Consider the following 19,423-nt stretch of genomic DNA (forward strand, 5'->3'; position numbering starts at 1 on the left):
AGTGCAAAGTTAATCAGACAGCCCTGCTCTCTCCGCATAGCCCTTTTCATCCACTGCTTCAAATGCTTAATCCACTTTCCCCTTAGAAGATGCAATGATCTGTATCTCTACAAAGAACTTGGAATGCAAGTCTACTTTTTCTGTTTCAGTTTCAGATCTCATTGTCTTAAAGAACAAAGACCTAAGAACAGTACGGCCTTTCTGCACCAACACATGATGCTTTTCTAAACTAAAAATCTCTGCCTCCACATAGTCCATATCTGTCCATTCCCTGCTTATTCATATATCTTCTGCTGTTGTCTCCACCTCCACCACCTCCTCTGGCAGCTCAATTCAGGCATTTGCCACCCTCTGTGTAAAAAAACTGGCCTCGCACCATCTCATTTAAAGTTAACCCCTTTTACCTTAAACCTACGTCCCCTACTAACGGACATTTCTACTCTTGGGAAAAAGACTCTGACTATCCATTCTATCTACACTTCTCATAATTTTGTAAACTTCCATCAGGTCACTCCTCAGCCTCCAATGTTCGAGTGAAAATAATCCAAGTTTGTCCAATCCCTCCTCATAGCTAATACCTTCCAAACCAAGCAACATCCTTATAAACCATTGCTGTGCCCTTTCCAAAGCCTCCACATCCTTCTGATGGTGAGGCAACCAGAGCTGTATACAATATTCCAAATGTGGCCTACTTAAAGTGTATACAACTGCAAAAGATCTGCCAAAATGTATATTCTATGCCTGATCATTGAATCTTCTTGAATCACCTTATGCACTTGTGTCACTGTTTTCAGGGAACAGTGGACCTATACAGCTAGATCCCTTTGTAGGTTGATGCTCCTAGCAGTTCTGCCATTTAGTTTACACTTCCCTCCTGCATTTGATCTTCCAAAATACATCATCTCACATTGTCTGGATTAAACTCCATTTGCTGTTTTCCATGTAAGTCTCCAGCCTATCCTCTGGCAATCCTCCTTACTATCTGCAGTTCCCCCAATCTTAGCGTTATCTGCAAAGTTACTAATCAGGTCACCTAAATTCTCCTCCAAATGGTTTATATATATTACAAACAATAGGGCTGATCCCTGTGGAAGATCACTGGTCACCGATTTCCAGTCAGAGTAACACCTTTCCTCTGCTACTCTGTCTTATATGACTAAACTAGTTCTATATCATCCTACTAGCTCATTCTGGATTCCATGTGACTTCACCCATTATATCAATCTGCCACAAGCAAACTTGTCAATGACCTTGCTAAAGTCCATATAGATAACATCTACCATCTAGCCCTTATCAAACATCTTAATCATTTCCTCAAAATGCTTAATCAAGTTTGTGAGACACAATCTTCCCGCACAAAGTGATGCTGCCTATACGTAATAAGCCCAAATTTTTCTAAACGTGAGTAACCTCTATCCTTAAGGGTGTCCAATAATTTCCTCACCACTGATGCAAAGCTGTAATTTCCCAAATTATCCCTGTTGCCCTTCTTAAACAATGGAAAATGTTCTGGTCCTATGGAACTCTCCTATGACTAACGAAGATACAAAGGTTTTGTAAAATGGCCCAGCAATTTCCTCATTTGCGTTCCTCGATATCCTGGGATAGATCCCATCAGGTCCAGGGGACTTGTCTGCTTCACTGCTTTTTAAAACACCCAATATTTCCTTTTTTAAAATGGCATATCAACATACCCTTCCTGAGACTCACCATCCGCCATGTCCTTCTCCTTTATGAATGCCAATGCAAAGTATTCATTAAGGGCCTCACCCACTTCCTCTGGCTCCACATATAAATTCTCTCCTTTGTCCTTGAGTGGACCTATGCTTTCTCTAGTTATCCTCTTGCTCCTTAAGTATGTCAAAAACACCTTGGGATTTTCCTTAATCCTGTTTGTCAAAATCATTTCATAGCTACTTTTAGCTCTCCTATTTCCTTGTTTGACTTCTTTCATGCAATCTTTGTATTCTTTGAGAGCTCTGTCTGTTTTCCGTTCTCTAAAGCTTACCATCATGCCATCCTCAGTCGTCATTTTAACAGGAACATGCTGGTCCTTAACTCTAATGAACTGGCCTTTACAAGATTCCCACAGGCCCGAGATGGATTTACCCTCAAACAGCTGCCCCAATCTACATTTCCCCAGTTTATGTCTAATATTCTTATAGTCAGCCTTCCCCCAGTTTAGCACTTTTGCCTGAGCACTGTTTTTATCCTTATCTATAAATTATTTGAAACTCACAGTATTATGGTCACTGTTCCGGAAATACTCCCTCACTGAAACTTTGATCACCTGGCTAAGCACATTCCCCAATAGCGGGTCTAGTATGACCCCTTCCCTAGTTAGACTATTTACATATTGTTTCAAGAAACCATCCTAGACACACCATCAAAATCCTGCCTGCCCATCCAAGCCCCTTGCACTAATGGAGTCCCAGTCAATACAGGGGAAGTTACAATCACCCATCACAAAAACCTTTTACATTTTTCTATAATCTGTCCACATATCTGTTCCTATATCTCCCACTGGCTTTTTGGAAGCCTGTAGTTCAATCCCATCAAAGAGATTGCATCCTTCCTGTTCCTGAACTCTAGCCATATGGCCATGCTAGATGAGCCCTCTAAGGTGTCCTCCCTCAGTACAGTTGTGATATTCTCCCTAATCAGTGACACAACTTACCCACCTCTTTAAATCTATTTTGCCTGAAACATCTAAATCCTGGAGCATTAACCTGCCAATCTTGTCCCTGTCTCAACCAAGTCCCTGTAATAACTATGACATCATAGTTACATGCAGTAATCCAAGCTCTAAGTTCATCTGACATATCGATCATACTCACTGTATTAAAATAAATAAACCTCAGGTTGCCAGTCCCACCGCATTCAGTAACCTCTCCCTGTCTGTTCTTCCTCTATTGGCTATTTACCCAATCCATGCCCCTCATGATTTTATAAACCTGTATAAGGTCATCTTTCAGCCTCTGAAGTTTCAGGGAAAATAGCCCCAGCCTATTCAGCATCTCCCTGTAGCTCAAATCCTCCAAACCTGGCAACATCCTTGTTCTGAACCGTTTCATGTTTCACATCTTATAGCAGGTAGACCAGAACTGAATTCAGTATTCCAAAAGTGGTTTGATCAATTTTCTATACAGCTACAACATAATCTTCCTACTCCTATACTCAATGCACTGACCAATATAAGCAAGTGTTCCCAATGCCTTCTTCACTGCCCTGCCTACCTGTGACTCCACTTTCAAAGAACTATGACCCTGCACCCAAAGGTCCCATGACTTTTTTATCAATTCATTGTAAACTCTGGTTCAATCTCTTGTCTGCATTTCAGAAATGGATGGCTCTTTGTTTTGGAGTATAGGCAATGCCCGAATGGAATTATCACAAGACTATTAATCTAGAGACCCAGGTAATATTCTGGGGATCTGGGTTCGAATCCCACCATGGCAGATGGTGGAATTCAGATGCAATAATAATCTGGAAATAAGAGCTTAATGATGACCATGAATCCATAAAACCCATCTGGTTCACTAATGCCCTTTAGTGAAGGAAATTTACCATCCTTACTTGGTTTGGCTTACATATGACTCCAGACCCACAACAATGCTGGTCCAGATACATCCCATTAATGAATTAAAACTAAAATATGGGGAGTGTTTCCGAACAAAGAGATCTTGGAGTGCAGGTGCATAGTCCCTGCAGGTAGACAGGGTAGTGAAGATGGCATTTTGTACATTTGCCTCAGTACATTGGATATGGAAGTTGGAACATCATGTTGGAGCTGTACAGGAAACAGGTGAGGCCATTTTAAAAATATTGCATTCAACTCTGTCTCCCTACTATAGGAAAGATGTTGTTAAACTTGCAAGGGATCGGAATATATTTATAAGGATGTTGTTGGGTTTGGAAGGTTTGAATTAGAGGGAGAGACTGAAAAGGCTGGGGCTTTTTGTCCTGGAGCATCAGAGGCTGAGGGGCGACCTTATTGAGGTTTATAAAATCATGAGGGGCATGGATAGTGTTAAGTGCCAAGGTGTTTTTCCCAGGGTTGGGGAGTACAAAACTAGAGAGCATAGGTTTACAGTGAGAGAGGAAAGACTTAAAAGGGACTTGAGGAGTGTGTTGTGTGTATGAAACAAGCTGTCAGAGAAGGTCATGGAGGCAGGTATAATCACAACATTTAAAAGACATTTGGATGGGTTTCTGAATAGGAAAGGGTTAGAGGGATATGGGTCAAATGCTGGCAAATGGAACTAGATCAGTTTAGAATATCTGGTCAGCATGGACACATTAGGCCAAAGGGTCTGTTTCTGTGATGTAGAACTCTGTGACTTGAATCTTCTGTCTGCAGTGGAAAACCCTGCTGCGGTGCTAATCTCTCCCAACAAATTCTCAATTGGGATGTCTCTTACAGAAACCATGTCATGGATTTTGATTTGGCAAGATCTTCCATTTCTGAATCCACGATGATTTCCTGTAAAACAGTCAGATAAGGGAAAAGTTATCCCCATTCTTTTTCCCGATAGAACGTGAATGAATAGTTAAACAGAATTGCCCCACTCGCACCCTCACTGAGAATAGTTCATTCAATGCAGACAGAGAGTGGGCAGTTAAACCACAGTCAAAGATGCAATGAACATCCTTCTCTTAACCATCCAGGGATTTTCTGACAGCAACTAACTCCACAAGCAACCCTTTGGAAGTAACATTTTTCAAATGTTGGGAATATAAAAAGCAGGCTTTGGGAGAGTTTCCATTTGCTTGTTGGAAGCATTCTGGAATCATGTTGATTTTAATGGAATTTTCCTAACATTTACTTTCACTGTCAGTCACACTGGTCAGTTCAGTAAGGATCATCCCTGGGAATGAATAACAAAGGCTTGAGAACAATGTAGATTAATATTCTATTCCTGCACTCTACTGAAGGTATAATATGGACTGTGTGTTGATACAGATAGGTCCCAGCTGTGTAAATACTGTCACAACAGATATATCAACTCATGGATTTTGAATACTGTATACCTTTTTGTATACCTGAAGGGAAAAGACTGTCAGTTAGTATTGCATTGTAACGGGCTCGAAGTGAGAGATAAACCTGGGCCATGAAGTTTAAGACCAACACAAGCAGAACAAAAGTCAAACTTTTACTTCACAAAATGGACACTTTTTTATTTAAATACTCTAAGTAGTACTTCCTTGTCTCACTGTTCCCACTCAATATCTCAAATCAATAGTGGCAAATTGGCTTAAAATCAGAATTTTAAAACATGCGTGTGGTTATATTGGTGTGGGGGTGGAGCACAAAATAAACACATCAGTTAAAATACTTACAATACTGTTGCCTAGTAGACCCTAGAGTGATGTTTCATTGAGACCTTCAAGGGGGTCTGTGAAATGGATATGCAGCTTGCAAAGGAAGGGTGGCCAGAGTTAGGTTTATTAGGTTCAGGAGACTGGAGTAGAATATGTTAACATTGAGTGGACTGGCTTATCTGATCTCAGAGGGGAACATATATAGAGGTTAAAGAGCAGCAGGAAGATTGCCAGGCAGTTGAAGGCTACTAGGTGATTTCAGCTTTTATTGAAGAGGTGAGAACTTCAAGTACTTAAATAGTTCACATTACATATCGCTTAAACACAAAGAAAGCACACCAAAGTACAAATCCACCCAGGTTCTCTGAGAATGATTTTGAATTATAATTTATAGAGATCCATGACAACAAACTATCTTGAAAAGAGTTCCTTAATAGAAAATAGTTTGAGAATCATTGTAGATGAATGTCATGTGATTGTGGTAACACCATTTCAGACACGCAACTGATTTATACAATTCTTAAGAAAAGACGGAACTGACGCATTTGGGGACTCATATACAAACTGTTCAAAGTGGCCAGAAACATTGATGCAACTATTACAGAGCGCATGGAATCCTTGCTTTTATAAATGGAGACACCCAGTGAAAACATATTAGCGTAGCAACACTCAGAGAGCTGTACTTCCCTGCTTGACAACACAATGCGTTGTTATCTGTGCAGGGCGAGGGTTCTTATTAACATCATTGCTAGTGCTACATGTTGCTGGTTGCACTGATTACAGCCCACAGCACAGACTGGCCTTGGAATCACTATTGTCCACATAAAGCCTTTTGAAGCGACGTCTTGCAGATGAATGTTTCTACCATCAGAGTACAAAAACAAGAAGATTGTGCCAGTTATTTGCAAGTTACCTTTTAGTCAGGGCACAACACTTTAGGAACAATATCAAGCCCTTGAAGAGGGTGCAAGGAAAATTTGCCAGAAGGAAGCTAGAGATGAAGGACGTCATGCAGAGAGACAAGACTAGAGTGTTCTTCTCAGTACGGTAAGGAGAAATGCAAACAAATGTTTAAAACTGTGGGGGTTCTACTGGAGTAAGTATAAGTCTCTGTTTTCTTGAATAGTGTGTAAATGTGGACACTGAATAAGAAGAATTGGTTGGAAGGAAGCTGAAAAGGATTATTTTATGCCTTGAGCTGTTATAGTCTGGCCCGAAACAGTAGAAGCAGATTTACTTGTAACTCACGAAAAGGGAATTAGAAGTATATTTGAAGAGGTAACATGCACATTTATGGGGAAAGAACAGGGGAGCGGTAATAATTCAATTCTTGTTTGGAGGAAACAGAATGAGACAAATCAAATTATTTTATGGAAAAAGGTTATATGCATACACAAAGTAGCTACCCAAACTTCACCTGTGTATTTCCTTAAATATCTGCTACCATTAAGTAAAACATGAAGACAAAGCATTTACAGTGACCAAAAATGCCAATCTAATTTTTAGCTGAGCATTTTACTCAAATATACAGGGAACCATAAACTGCACATGCATGCAGTGTGCAAATAGGACAACTGGAGACCCTGTATTGAAGAAAGGTATCTATGAAAGTCCTTACTTACAGCATCTTTGCTTCTACTGGACAGCCCTGCAATATCAATCAAATGACATTAACCGTTTTTCATCATAATTTGTATCAATTACAAAGCAATGAGCTTGCCAGTTATTTAAGCAATCCAGTACTTTCCAGCTGAAAAATGTTTTGCTGATATTATACCCCTTTGCAAGGGGTCTCCATCTGCTGTTTGCATTGGTAATGTAAAAACAGTTAATCATCATGATGACATTCTGAAACCAGTGATCAAATCTTATGTAATGCTGGTTTAACTTAAAGAATACAACATTACAATATCTACATCCCCCTTAAACAGTACCCACATGTCCCAACAGACTCTCTTTATACTACTTTGAAACATCTTAACACTAATTAATTGCGTCAAACCTTCCCAAAGAAGCACTGTAATAAAAACAACACTTAAAGAAACTCACAAAATTATGTCAGCATATCATTCCAGGCACTGATGATTCCCTGCAAACCCACTGCTTGTGGAAGGACAGCAAGTATGCAGTGGTAACACAATCTGTGCCCTCTCCAGGGACACCCAGCTGCAGACATAACTACAAAAGAGGAAGGTAGTTGGGTCTAATGATGTCCTCCATGGCCCACTATCTGGACCTGTTAATGGCCACTTGGTCAGGCACAAGAAGTAGTCCTATTCAGTAGTCCTCTGGCTCCCTCCACCTTATTGAGTGGCCTAAGATGAGAAGCAAGAGTTGAAAGTGCAACTAAAAGTTAAGAAGCATCCTCTTCAAAAGAGGAACATAACCTAACATGATCTCTTTATACATAAAATACAGAGTTCACATGGGCACAAAGAAATACAAGTGGCCTGGGAGTCCATAAAGCATTCTGTCTATTGCACCAGGCTGCTGCTGCATGCAATACTCTCCATACCAAATCCAATCTCTGCTAACCATGTTTTATTTTTCTCCAATGTAATTAAGTTCACATAGAACAAGAGATACTGACCCTCTCATAACTCGCCTCCTCCACCTGGGTATGGTCTTTCTGCAATATTAGCAATATTAGCAATTCTAGTAGTCAGAAAGTGGAGATTTCAAGCACCTTCAGAGATTATGTCATGCTGTTATCTGTTGTGTACAAACACACCCATGATATGCAAGACGGGCTGCAATCATTGATTGTGCCTCATGGTTAGCAGATTGGAAACTGTAGTTTAGAAAGTTTATAGTCAGTGATGAGGATTTATGGACAGGTTTTAAACATTTTTAGTAAGCTTTAGCCTGGCAAATGTGACTCTGCTCAAATCGTATCACAATGTTGTAATTCGCAATGAAAAGCATGCCTCAGAAAGATGATGAAAACAATTGAACTGCTCCTTTCCTCTGACAGGAAGATGTATGCATTTACCGCTATTGTAGCTGTGATTGATCTGACAGCAAGATACACCTTCAAGTCTTTACATCTGCTGCTCTTATCACTGTGCAGCACTGACACCCAAAACCAGACCACACTCCACTTTCCCACTCACTATCTATTTCCATAAGCTCAACCCATTCAAAGTGTCATCGAATGTGTTTTTCAGGAACAACTGAGAAGAATCCACACAGCTTGATGTACTTAATATAATAAGATCAGATGAACTTGGGGGTTTAGTGAAAGAAGTAGTGCATGGGGTTAAAGTTCACATCTGCTGTGTAAATGAGAAACAACCCCCAGAGAATTCCTTGGAGTCAGACAAAATCTTAAAGAAATAGAAAATGCACGTGCAGTACAAGACTGCTGGAAAATTGTAGCAGGATGACAGTTTGTTCGTTGAATCATCAGGGGGGCCCATTAAGCACAATCCTGTATTTCCTTCAATGAGTTAAGATGTTAATCTTCTGTTCATTGGGATGAGGGATGGTACTACTGAGGAATGAAATACTGTCCATTTGAGAACCCAGTGCCAGCACCATGTAGTCACAGGACAAGAGGAATCTGCTGCCCCCTAACATCTGAACGCACCCTTGTGGGTCCTCTCTATTTCTTGCACCAGCTATCCTATGGCTTTTCATGGTGAGGTTTTCAATTAATTTAAGTTTGAACAGTGGGCAGATCCTTCATACGGCACAAAAATTCTTAATGTTGTGTTCTTGACCACACACACACATACACACTCACACTCACACGCACACGCATGTATGCCTTGCAAGTCAATAAAGTACTAGGCACAAAAAGTGTTAAAACTTTAACTTTTGGCTTTTTTATTTATAAGATAAGTGAGGAAAGACATTCCAGGAGAGATCTTCAGTTTGCTGCCTAAACATAAACCTATGAAGTGACCATTGTGGAAACTGCCTAATATCCACATCCCATTGATTTCTAATTTTGGATTTGCCTGGGCAGCAAGTTGAAAATTGGCCTTGGTTTGTGTCCATGGAGCACTGTGAACCTGATTCTGTGTGTGGGATTGGGACAGGGCAGTAATATGTCCAAACTCTGTGGCCTACCTGTCTTCACAAAAATTAAGTGCTGGTCAGGGAGGCCCCCGATCGACCTTGCTGTTGCTAACTGAGGCCTTTGAACGGTCAGGTAAGGACAACTTAGGGCCTCAATCTGCCACCACGATGATTGATCCTCCAACCCAAGCTGACAAATTACCCACAGAGTAGCCATTATCAGGAATGCCACATAGCACCATGCCCACCTACAGCTGGATTAGAGACAATCAGCGCTTGATTGAGGGACTGGACCTCGGGCAGGGGTTGCATCTACTAGGGAACATCTGCCTGCCCCCTTTCCCCACTAACCCTCAGCCTGAGAAACAAAATGTCATATATGTGATCACTTGAATCTGATATCTATAAAAGAGAAGATACCAGTCTAGAATGAAGATGCAAAGAGAGAGGTCTTAGACAGTACAATATTGAGCTGTATTTGATGATGTTCTATGTATAGGTGTGAATAAAGGAATATTACAGTACATTAGAAGTGAAGAGCTGCAGGGACAGTGTATCTGCAGACATCAATAACTCAGAGATACTCCAGGTTGGGTATCTCAACGTACAGGTAGCAATATTGGCTTAAAGCACAAGACACCACCCTGCTGGTATTTGCCACACTACAAGAACATACTTTAAAATACAGTATATTTGAAAACTCAGCTGGCTCCAGACTAGCTCCAATGAGACCTTTGGGTCTCCTATGGATCCACACAATCCCATGAAGTGAGTATCCATGCTTGTTAGTTGAGAACGTTGAGGATTCAGATCCATGCTCCTCTGTGGCTTCTTATTCATTGTTCTGATATGCTGCTGTATCCTTTGACTGCCATCTTCAATGTATTGCTTGAAATTGAAATTGTTCTCCACTGTGTTGCAGCTGCAATTTTACAGTCGAATTGTCATTCGGCTGTGTGAATTTAAGAGTGCTTTTAGCTTGAGGGGAAGTTATAAATTATTTACTGACATCTGGATTGTTTTATGGATTCACAGAGTGTGAGCATCACTGACAAGACCAACAATTATTGCCCATCTCTAATTGCCCACCAGAAGGTGAGGCCTGCTTTGCTGAATGGTTTGTTGGTCATTGCGTGTGGCAGTTGGGAATCACAGAAAGATAAGATTGCTTTGGATGAAAGGGAACTATTGAACCAGAATGGGTTTTATGACAATATAACTGTTTCACATAGTCACCATATCTGATAGTAGCTTTTTATTCCAGATTTAATTTAACATAGTTACATTCTATCATGAATTTTTTAAAAATGGTCAAGTGTAGCGATTGAAATGATGATCAGGTGGATCTCATTGATGATGAGATCCTTGACTGGGGCTGTTAACCTGGGCCAATCAGGGAGCCCTGACTGACAGACATAAAGAGAAGGTTCAGAGATTGTCCTCATTCTAGGGTTTGGCTCTGAACTGGCTGGTCACAGCCCTCATTATTTGTGGCTGATAGAGAATAAGTTTACTAATCTTTTCAGGAATGAATGGTCATTTGACTCACTTGCCGACAATGGTGGAGTGTACAATGTTATTTAAACATTAAACCTAGGTGATTAATTTGAAAAATGCCACTTTGCTGCTTCTTACCAGTTCAAAAGCAACATTTCAATTTTATGCAAGAATAAGAGGAGCTCCACATTAGCCAGAAATACAACTCTGTTGGAAAGTGGGACTGTCAATTAGGGACAGGATTATCTGCAGGAAAGCAGAAGTCTGGCTCTGAGCTGGCTGGTCACAGTCTACTTATTGTGCACTTGTAAATAAAGGGTGACTTAGTGACAGGATTCCTAGTCTCTGTGCGGTCATTTCATTAACCAAATGTTGTTTCTTGTTCTGAAATTTTATGGGGTTGCATTTAGAGGCCAATGGCTTTAATACTTTGCAGAAGCCCATGTTATATGTAAATAGCCATTGTGGCTGATAGAGAATAACTTTACTGATTTTTTCAGGAATGAATGGTCATTAGTTTTGACTAGCTTGCCAACAATGGTGGAGTGTACAGTGTTTTTGGACATTGAACCTAGGTGATTAATTTGAAAAATGCCACTTTGCTGCTTCTTACCAGTTCAAAAGCAACATTCCAATTTTATGCAAGAATAAGAGGAGCTCCACATTAACCAGAAATACAACTCTGTTGGAAAGTGGGACTGTCAATTAGGGACAGGATTATCTGCAGGAAAGCAGGATGCGTGCACTTCGGAAAGCACGCAGCAATTTAGAATACTAGCAAGCCAAGAACTCCTGGTGGAGCAAAGAAATGTGTGCCAGGAACATGGAGTTCTGCTTAAGAGGTGAGGCATGAAGAGGATGCACTGCTGGAGAGTGGGAGGAGTGCGTCAGGGTGGAAGGCACATGACTGGGAAACAGTCGAGCCGACCCCAAGTTCAGAGCTGGCTGCCAAATCGCTTGAAAAAACTAATGAAGAGCTTAACACAGGATTCTGAGAAACTAAGAAGAACAGGACAAAATGATGGTTTGTGGCATGTGCACTGTGGTAACCTGTCCAAAGGAGAGCGATAGCAACCAGTTACTGATTTTCAGAAAATTGAATTGTTTCTTGCTCCTCATGTCATAATGATTCTGAAAAATTGACAACCGTCAAGGATAAAGATGAAGTTTGCCATTGTAGAGCACCTTTCAGAACATCAGAATGTCTCAAATTGTGCCAACTGCTCCTCAGATTCCTTTTCAATGGTATTCACCAATTTTCTACAGAAAAGTAAAGCAGCCTGTTTGTATACAGTGTGGTTCCCCAAACAGCGGTGACATTAATAACCAGATATTTGTTTTGCTGCTTTGGACTTAATTCTAGGGTGGATGGTTAAAGAAGTTTGCAAAATACAAGAATTGGCCTTGTGGTTATGCAGAGAAAAATTGTAGCCTGCAAGAAGATAGCAATGGAATGGTCATGTGGCACAACAGTGACAATTGGAGGTGCTATACGACTGGAAGGACAGCTAATGTAGCAGAAAAATTCAAAAAGGGTAGTAGGGATAAGCAAGGGAACTTTAGATCTAACATCAGTGGTAGGGGAACTATTGGAAACATTTCTGAGGGATAGAATTAATCTTCAATCAGAGACGCAAGGATTAGTCAAGGAATATCCACATAGCTTTGTTAGGGGAGATCGTGCCAAATCAATTTAATTGAGTTTTTCAAGGTGGTGATGAGGGGGATGGATGAAAGTAGTGCAGTGGATATAGTCTACATTGACTATGCTTTTTACATGTGTTTGTATTGGAGACTGTGAGATCCAGGGCAGTTTGGCAAATTGGATCCAAAATTTGTCATAACAACAGGAAGCAGTTGGCAATGGTCGTAGATTATTTTTGTGACTGTCAGCCTGTATCCAGCTGTATACCCCAGGTACAATGCTGGATGCCTTGCTGTTCATAGTGTATATTAATAATCTAGATTTAAATGTAGATGGTTGATTGCAAGTTCACAGATAACACAAAAATTGATGGTGTGGTATATGTCAAGGAAGTAAATCCTAGGCTATAGCATATTGGTGGGCTGGTCAGATGGGTAGGACAAATGGAATTTTATCTTGAAAAGTGTAAGATCATTTTAGGACGAATAACACAGCATGGGAGTACACAATGAATTGTACAATCTTAGGAAGTATGGAGGATCAGACGGACCTTGTTGTACATGTCCATCGTTCCTTGAAGGCAACAGGGCAGGTGGAAAAGACAGTTAAAGGCATATGGCGTACTTGCCTTTTTTAGTCAAAGCATTAAATACCAGAGCAGGGAGGTTGAGATGGAGCTGTACAAAATGCTACTTTATTCATAGCTGAAAAACAATGTGCAGTTTTGGTCACAAAATGATGGAAATTGTGACTGCATTAGCAAGGGTACAGAAGAGATTTATGACGAAAGTTCCCTGGGTTGGAGAATTTAATGATAGGGGAAGCTTGTGCAGGCGACGTTTGTTTACCAGAACAGAACAGGTTAAAGGGAAGTCTCATTGAAATAACTAAAATCATGAGGGATCTAAATGAACAGGAGAGAAAGGCCCAATTCTCCTTGGGGCAGAAAGGGTTAGAAAGGACTGGAATGCTGAAGAGAATTTTGATATTTGTCATCCTCAAAAAGTCCCTTATGCGTCTATCTCAAATTGCCTTTAGTAATCAAACTTCTGCTGTCTGGCTTCATGTGTCAACCCTGTTCAGAAATGAGTGAAGGTGATTTTCAGCTTTGCTGGTTAGCCTACCCAGCAGTGACAAACCTGGTTTTTGCAGCAAATAGTGAAGTGTTGTCAGCTTTGAATGTGGAAAAACATAGAAAGCCCAGCTGAGACCATAACACCATATGACTTGAAGATATAGGAGTAGAATTAGGCCATTCAGTCCATCGAAATTGCTCATTCAATCATGGCTGATATGCTTCTCAACCCAGTTCTCCTGACTTCTTCCCGTAACCCTTGACCCCTTTACCAATCAAAATGTAATGTATCTCTGTCTTAAATGCACTCAATGACTTGACCTCCACCTGCTGCAATGAATTCCAGAGATTAAGCCAATCCACTGGCTGAAGAAATTCCTCCTTATCTCAGTTCTAAAGGGTTATCCCTTCTGAGGCTGTGCTCTCAGGTCCTAGTCTCTCCTCCTCGTGAAAACATCTTCTCCACGCCCATTCTATCCAGGCCTCTCAGTATTTAGATACTCATCTAGGAAATGGACAACTCCAAAATGAAAATCTGCACATGAACCAGTTCAAACCACTTGAACTGGCTTTGCTGATTTGTTGAAATGATGGCAAAATCCACCATTTTTCTGGTTCAGGGGGCACATTGTAGGAGTCAGTGATTTCGGGTGAAAGGTTAGGAGCATTTGGAAGGAATTAGAGAAATAATTTCACCCAGAGAGTGGAGAGGATCTAGAACTCACTGCCTGAATGTTTGGGTGGCGTGGTGACTCAATGGTTAACAGGCTGACAGCTCCCCTTTGGACAGTGGAAACATGATGGGACTGGATAGCAACCTTCCATACTGTAAACTTCTCTGGTTTCATTATTTCTATTCTGCTGTTTGAAGGATAAATATTAGTCTAGACTGACAGCATTCATGCTTCTTTGTTAAATAGTTGCATCTCATGAAAAAAAATGGCAGCTCAGACAGGGCAGCATTGTCTCAGTAATATAGTGAGTTGTCAGCCTAGGTTATGTGCTTGAGTCCACAGAAACCTGGTCCAGGAACACCAGTTAGGATTAGCATTCCCTCCTTTCTGTTCGCAAAAGTTAAGGCTGCCACATAATAATTTATAAACCTTCCATTCAGTTTACTTATCGGCACTCTACGAATGCGATGCAAGAAAGCAGAACTAATGTTTTAATCAGCAAGATTGTTCAGAAATGTCCTGAGCACCAGGAATGAGGGCCGGTGTCGAGATTATACGATCCTCAGAGGATTGATGAAAAGAAAGGTCAAGCTCTGAAATTAATTCTTTTGTCAAATAAATCTTTTAGTAATTTGTGCAGCTCCTTATTATTCGACAAAAAAAAGCTGATAGAGTGGAATTTATAGGCAGAATATTTAGCAGCTCAAGCACAGTTGTAAGAGTGCAAAGAGTGTACCTAACCTGCACATGTTTTCGGATTGTGGGAGGAAACTGGAGCACCCAGAGGAAATCCATGCAGACACAGAGAATATGCAAACTCCACACAGACAGTTACCTGAGGCTGGAATCGAACCCAGAACCCTGGCTCTGTGATGCAGCAGTGTTAATGTGGGTTAGAAATTCTATTATAAGTCACATTCAAAAGTTAATATATAGTAGCTAAAACAATAGCCAAGGAATGTACATATAGACAGCTATTTTGTTTGAAACCTTTGAATGAAGTGTGCACTTTCCAGCATTATATTTCAATGCATATCTATTCCACCACAACAAATAAGGATGTGCTTGTTATTCTGCTCCAGCCTCTTGGATTTGATCCCCATTTTCACTTTTGTATTTCTTATTTTGCATCCTCCCGTCAATGGGCATAATCTGGTCAAACAACCATGTCCACTTGATCCTTTCTTGTCATGCCACTGGCTATGCCCTGACAACCTCTTTCCTTTAACAACAAAAACCCCTTCCTGACCTCTGTTTTAGAGAGCATTTCAATGAGAATTTGCTCTCGTGCTCATACAGAACACTTGTCCTCATTTATCTCATACTTTTCATTGATTTTGCAAGGTGGAATCTTTGAAACAAATTGTTGCAAAATCAGTAAATCTGCAATCACGAGAAGGCAATGGCCTAGTGATATTATTGCTGTACTGCTAATCTAGAGACCCAGGTAACGTTCTGGGGACCTGGCTTCGAATCCTGCTACGGCAGGTGATGGAATTTGAATTTAATAAAAATCTGGAATTAAAAGTCCAATGATGATCATGAAAACTTGCTGATTGTCAGAAAAACCCATCTGGGTCAGCAATGTCCGTTAAGGAAAGAAACTGCCATCCTTCCCTGGTCTGGCCTACATCTGACTCCAGACCCAGAAAAACGTGGTTGATTCTTAACTGCCCTTTGGGCAATTAGGGATGTGCAATAAATGCTGGCCCATCCAGTGACACCCTTATCCCATGAATGAATTTAAAATAATGATGCTAATCTAGTGAATGAAAAACAAATTATTTGAATCCCAGTCTTATAAGCAATCTTAAATAGTGTTCTACTTACAGGTTAGAGATATTGTTACTGTTCCAGAGTAAGGAGACATATTTACTGAATCACAAAGATTTATACTTAGGATATTAGAACAGCAGGTAAAAATATAACCTGTTTTATCTGATTTGGAACCTTCTCTCTACATAAGGTATTGTTTTGTTCAGAGAACACACCTGGTATTAACAGAGTTAGGGGTTGAGGAGGATGGCTTGAACAGCTTATCCATCTGAAAACATGTTCATGCTATAAAATGATTGAACCCTCAGCTCACAACAGCAGCAGCATGATGTCTCAGTGGTTAGCATTGCTGCCTCACAGCACCAGGGTCCCAGGTTCGATTCCAGCCTCGGGTGACTGTCTGTGTGGAGTTTGCACGTTCTCCACACATCTGCGTGGGTTTCCTCCCACAATCCAAAGATGTGCAGGTCAGGTGAATTGGCCATGCTAAATTGCCCATAGTGTTAGGTGCATTAGTCAAAGGGAAATGGGTCTGGGTGGGTTACTCTTCTGAGGGTTGGTGTGGACTGGTTGGGCCAAAGGGTCTGTTTCCACACTGTAGAGAATCTAATCTAATCTACACTTCCCTTAGTGATGATCAGAGCACGTGGTCAGAAAGGAAATGTTCAGACCCCAAGCAACTACTGTTACATTATTGTGGCTGTTTCTCCCTCCACTTTAAAATCCTAGACATTAATTGTCCTCAGGTTCAGTTACAACATCAAGTAGGCAAGAATCTTAGCAAGTATTGACAATAAATAACTAGAAAAATTTTAAAAACGTTATTCTTTTGTTGGGTGTGGGTATTGTTGTTGAGAACAGCACTTGTGACCTTGGCCATTTCAGAGGGAAGTTAAGAGTCAACTGCATTACTGTGATTCTGGAGTTACATACTGGCCAGACCCAGTAAACATGACAGTTTTTCCTCCCCATAGGACATTAGTGAATCAGATGGATTTTTACAACAATAGTTCTGTAGTATCATTCTTGAGACTAGCTTTTGATTCCTGATCTCTTACTTATTAGTAGAACTTAAATTCCATAAATTGCCATGTTGGAATTTTTACCCAGGGTCTCCAGATTGTTAGTCTGAACCTCTTGGTTATTAGCCTTATGGTATTATGACTGCATTCCCATCTTTTCCTGAAAAGGGGCAAACAAACTTGCACTTGTGTGGCATCTTACTTGACCTCAAGATATTCTAAATTACTTTAAAGACAACGAAGCATTTTTGAAGTGTGGCCACTGTTGGAATGTAGAAAAATGACTCGTTGATAAATTAAGCAGCTTATTCAAAGCTACCATCATTTTAGTAGAATAGCATTAATGTGTAGGGAGGTGATGGCCTAGTGAAGTTATCTCTAGACCATTAATCTAGAAACTGAGCTAATGTTCTGGGACCCAGTTTCAAATCCAGCTATGGCAGATGGTGGAATTTGAATTCAATAAAAAAATCTGGAATTTAGAATCTATTGATGACCATCAAACCATTGTCAACTATTGGGAAAAACCCATCTGGCTCACTGGTGTCCTTCAGTGAAGGCAAACTACCATCGTAACCAGGTCTGGCTTATGTGTGACTTTCAACTTCTCTCTGAAGTAGTCCACCAGGTTGTACTAATTGCTACTAAGTCTCAATAAAGAAATGAAACTGGATGGATCATCTGACATCAACTAAGGTACAAGAAAAGACAATGGTAGCAACAGCCCTGGAGACTCTGCAAAGTCCTCCTTACTCGAGCTAGTGCCAAAATTGGGAGTGCTATCTCACAGCCTGTTTGAGCATCAACCTGACATAGTCATACTCATGGAATCATACGTAACAGACAATGTCCCAGACACCACAATCCATGGATATGTTGTGTCCCACCAGCAGGACAGATCCAGCAGAGGTCACTGCAGAGTGGTTTACATTGACTCTGGACCCCATGAAGTCACATGACTTTCAGGTTAAACATGGGCAAGGAAACCTCCTGATGATTACCATTGAAAGGAAGCACTGAGGGTGGCGTGGGCAGAAAATATACTCTGGGTGGGGATTTCAATATTCACCACCAAGACTGGCTTGTGCTCAGTACTACTGATCAAGCTGGTCAGATCCTAACCAACATAGCTGCTAGACTGGGTCTGGTGAGGGAACCAGCAAGAGGAAAAAACATAATTGACCTCATCTTTACCAATCTGTCGGTGCAGGTGCAACTATCCATGACAGTATCAGTAAGAGTGACCACCACACAGTCCTTATGGAGATGATGTCCTACCTTCACACTGAGAATACCTTCTGTCTTGCTGTATGGCACTATCACCATGCTAAATGGGACAGACTTTGAACAGATCTAGCAATTCAAGACTGTGCATCCATGAGGCACTGAGGGACATCAACAGCAGGGAACTGTACTCCAGCACAATCTGCAACCTCATGGCCTGGCATTTCCCCTACGCAATCATTACCATCAAGCCAAGGATCAACTCTGGTTCAATGCAGAGTGCAGGAGGGCATGCCAGGAGCAGCAATGAGGCAAACCTAAAAATGAGGTACCAAACAGGACTACCTGCAGGCCAAACATGATAAGCAGCAAATGGTAGACAGAGATGAGTGATTCTACAACCAGTGGATCAGATCTAAGTTCTGCAGTCCTGCCACATCTAGTTGGGACAATTAAACAACCTACTGGAGGATGAGGATCCATATATAGACCCATCCCCAATAATAGGGGAGCCCAGCAGTTCAGTGTAAAAGATAAGGCTGAAGCCTTCACAGTAATCTTCAGCCAGAAATACCAAGTGGATGATGCATCTCGACCTCATCCAATGGTCCCCAGCATCACAATTACTGGTCTTCAGCCAATTCAATTTGCTCCATGCAATAACAAGAAATAATTGGAGCCACTGGAAACTGCAAAGGCCACAGGACCCGACAACATTCCAGCAATAGTACTTGAGCTCCAGAACTTGCTGCTCCCCGAGCCAATCTATTCCAGTACAGTTACAACACTGGCATCTGCCCAACAATACAGAAAATTGCCCAGGTATGTCCTGTACACGAAAAGCAGGACAAATCCAACCTGGCCAATTACTGTTGATTATCTGTAAAGTGATGGAAGGTGTCATCAACAGTGCTATCAAGCAGCACCTGCTCAGCAACAACCTGCTCAGTGTTGCCCAATTCGGGTTCCACCAGGGCAACTCAACTCCTGACCTGATTACAGCCTTGGTTCAAACAGAGTCAAATGAGTTGAATTCTAGAGGTGAGGCGACAGTGACAGCCTTTGATATTAAAGCCACATTCAACTGAGAGTGGCATCAAGGAGCCCCAGCCAAACTGCAATTTGCAGGTATCAGGAGTCAAATTCTCCATTGGTTGGACTAATA

The sequence above is a fragment of the Chiloscyllium punctatum genome, chromosome 12, assembly GCF_047496795.1.
Source record: "Chiloscyllium punctatum isolate Juve2018m chromosome 12, sChiPun1.3, whole genome shotgun sequence".
In the NCBI taxonomy this organism is placed as follows: domain Eukaryota; kingdom Metazoa; phylum Chordata; class Chondrichthyes; order Orectolobiformes; family Hemiscylliidae; genus Chiloscyllium; species Chiloscyllium punctatum.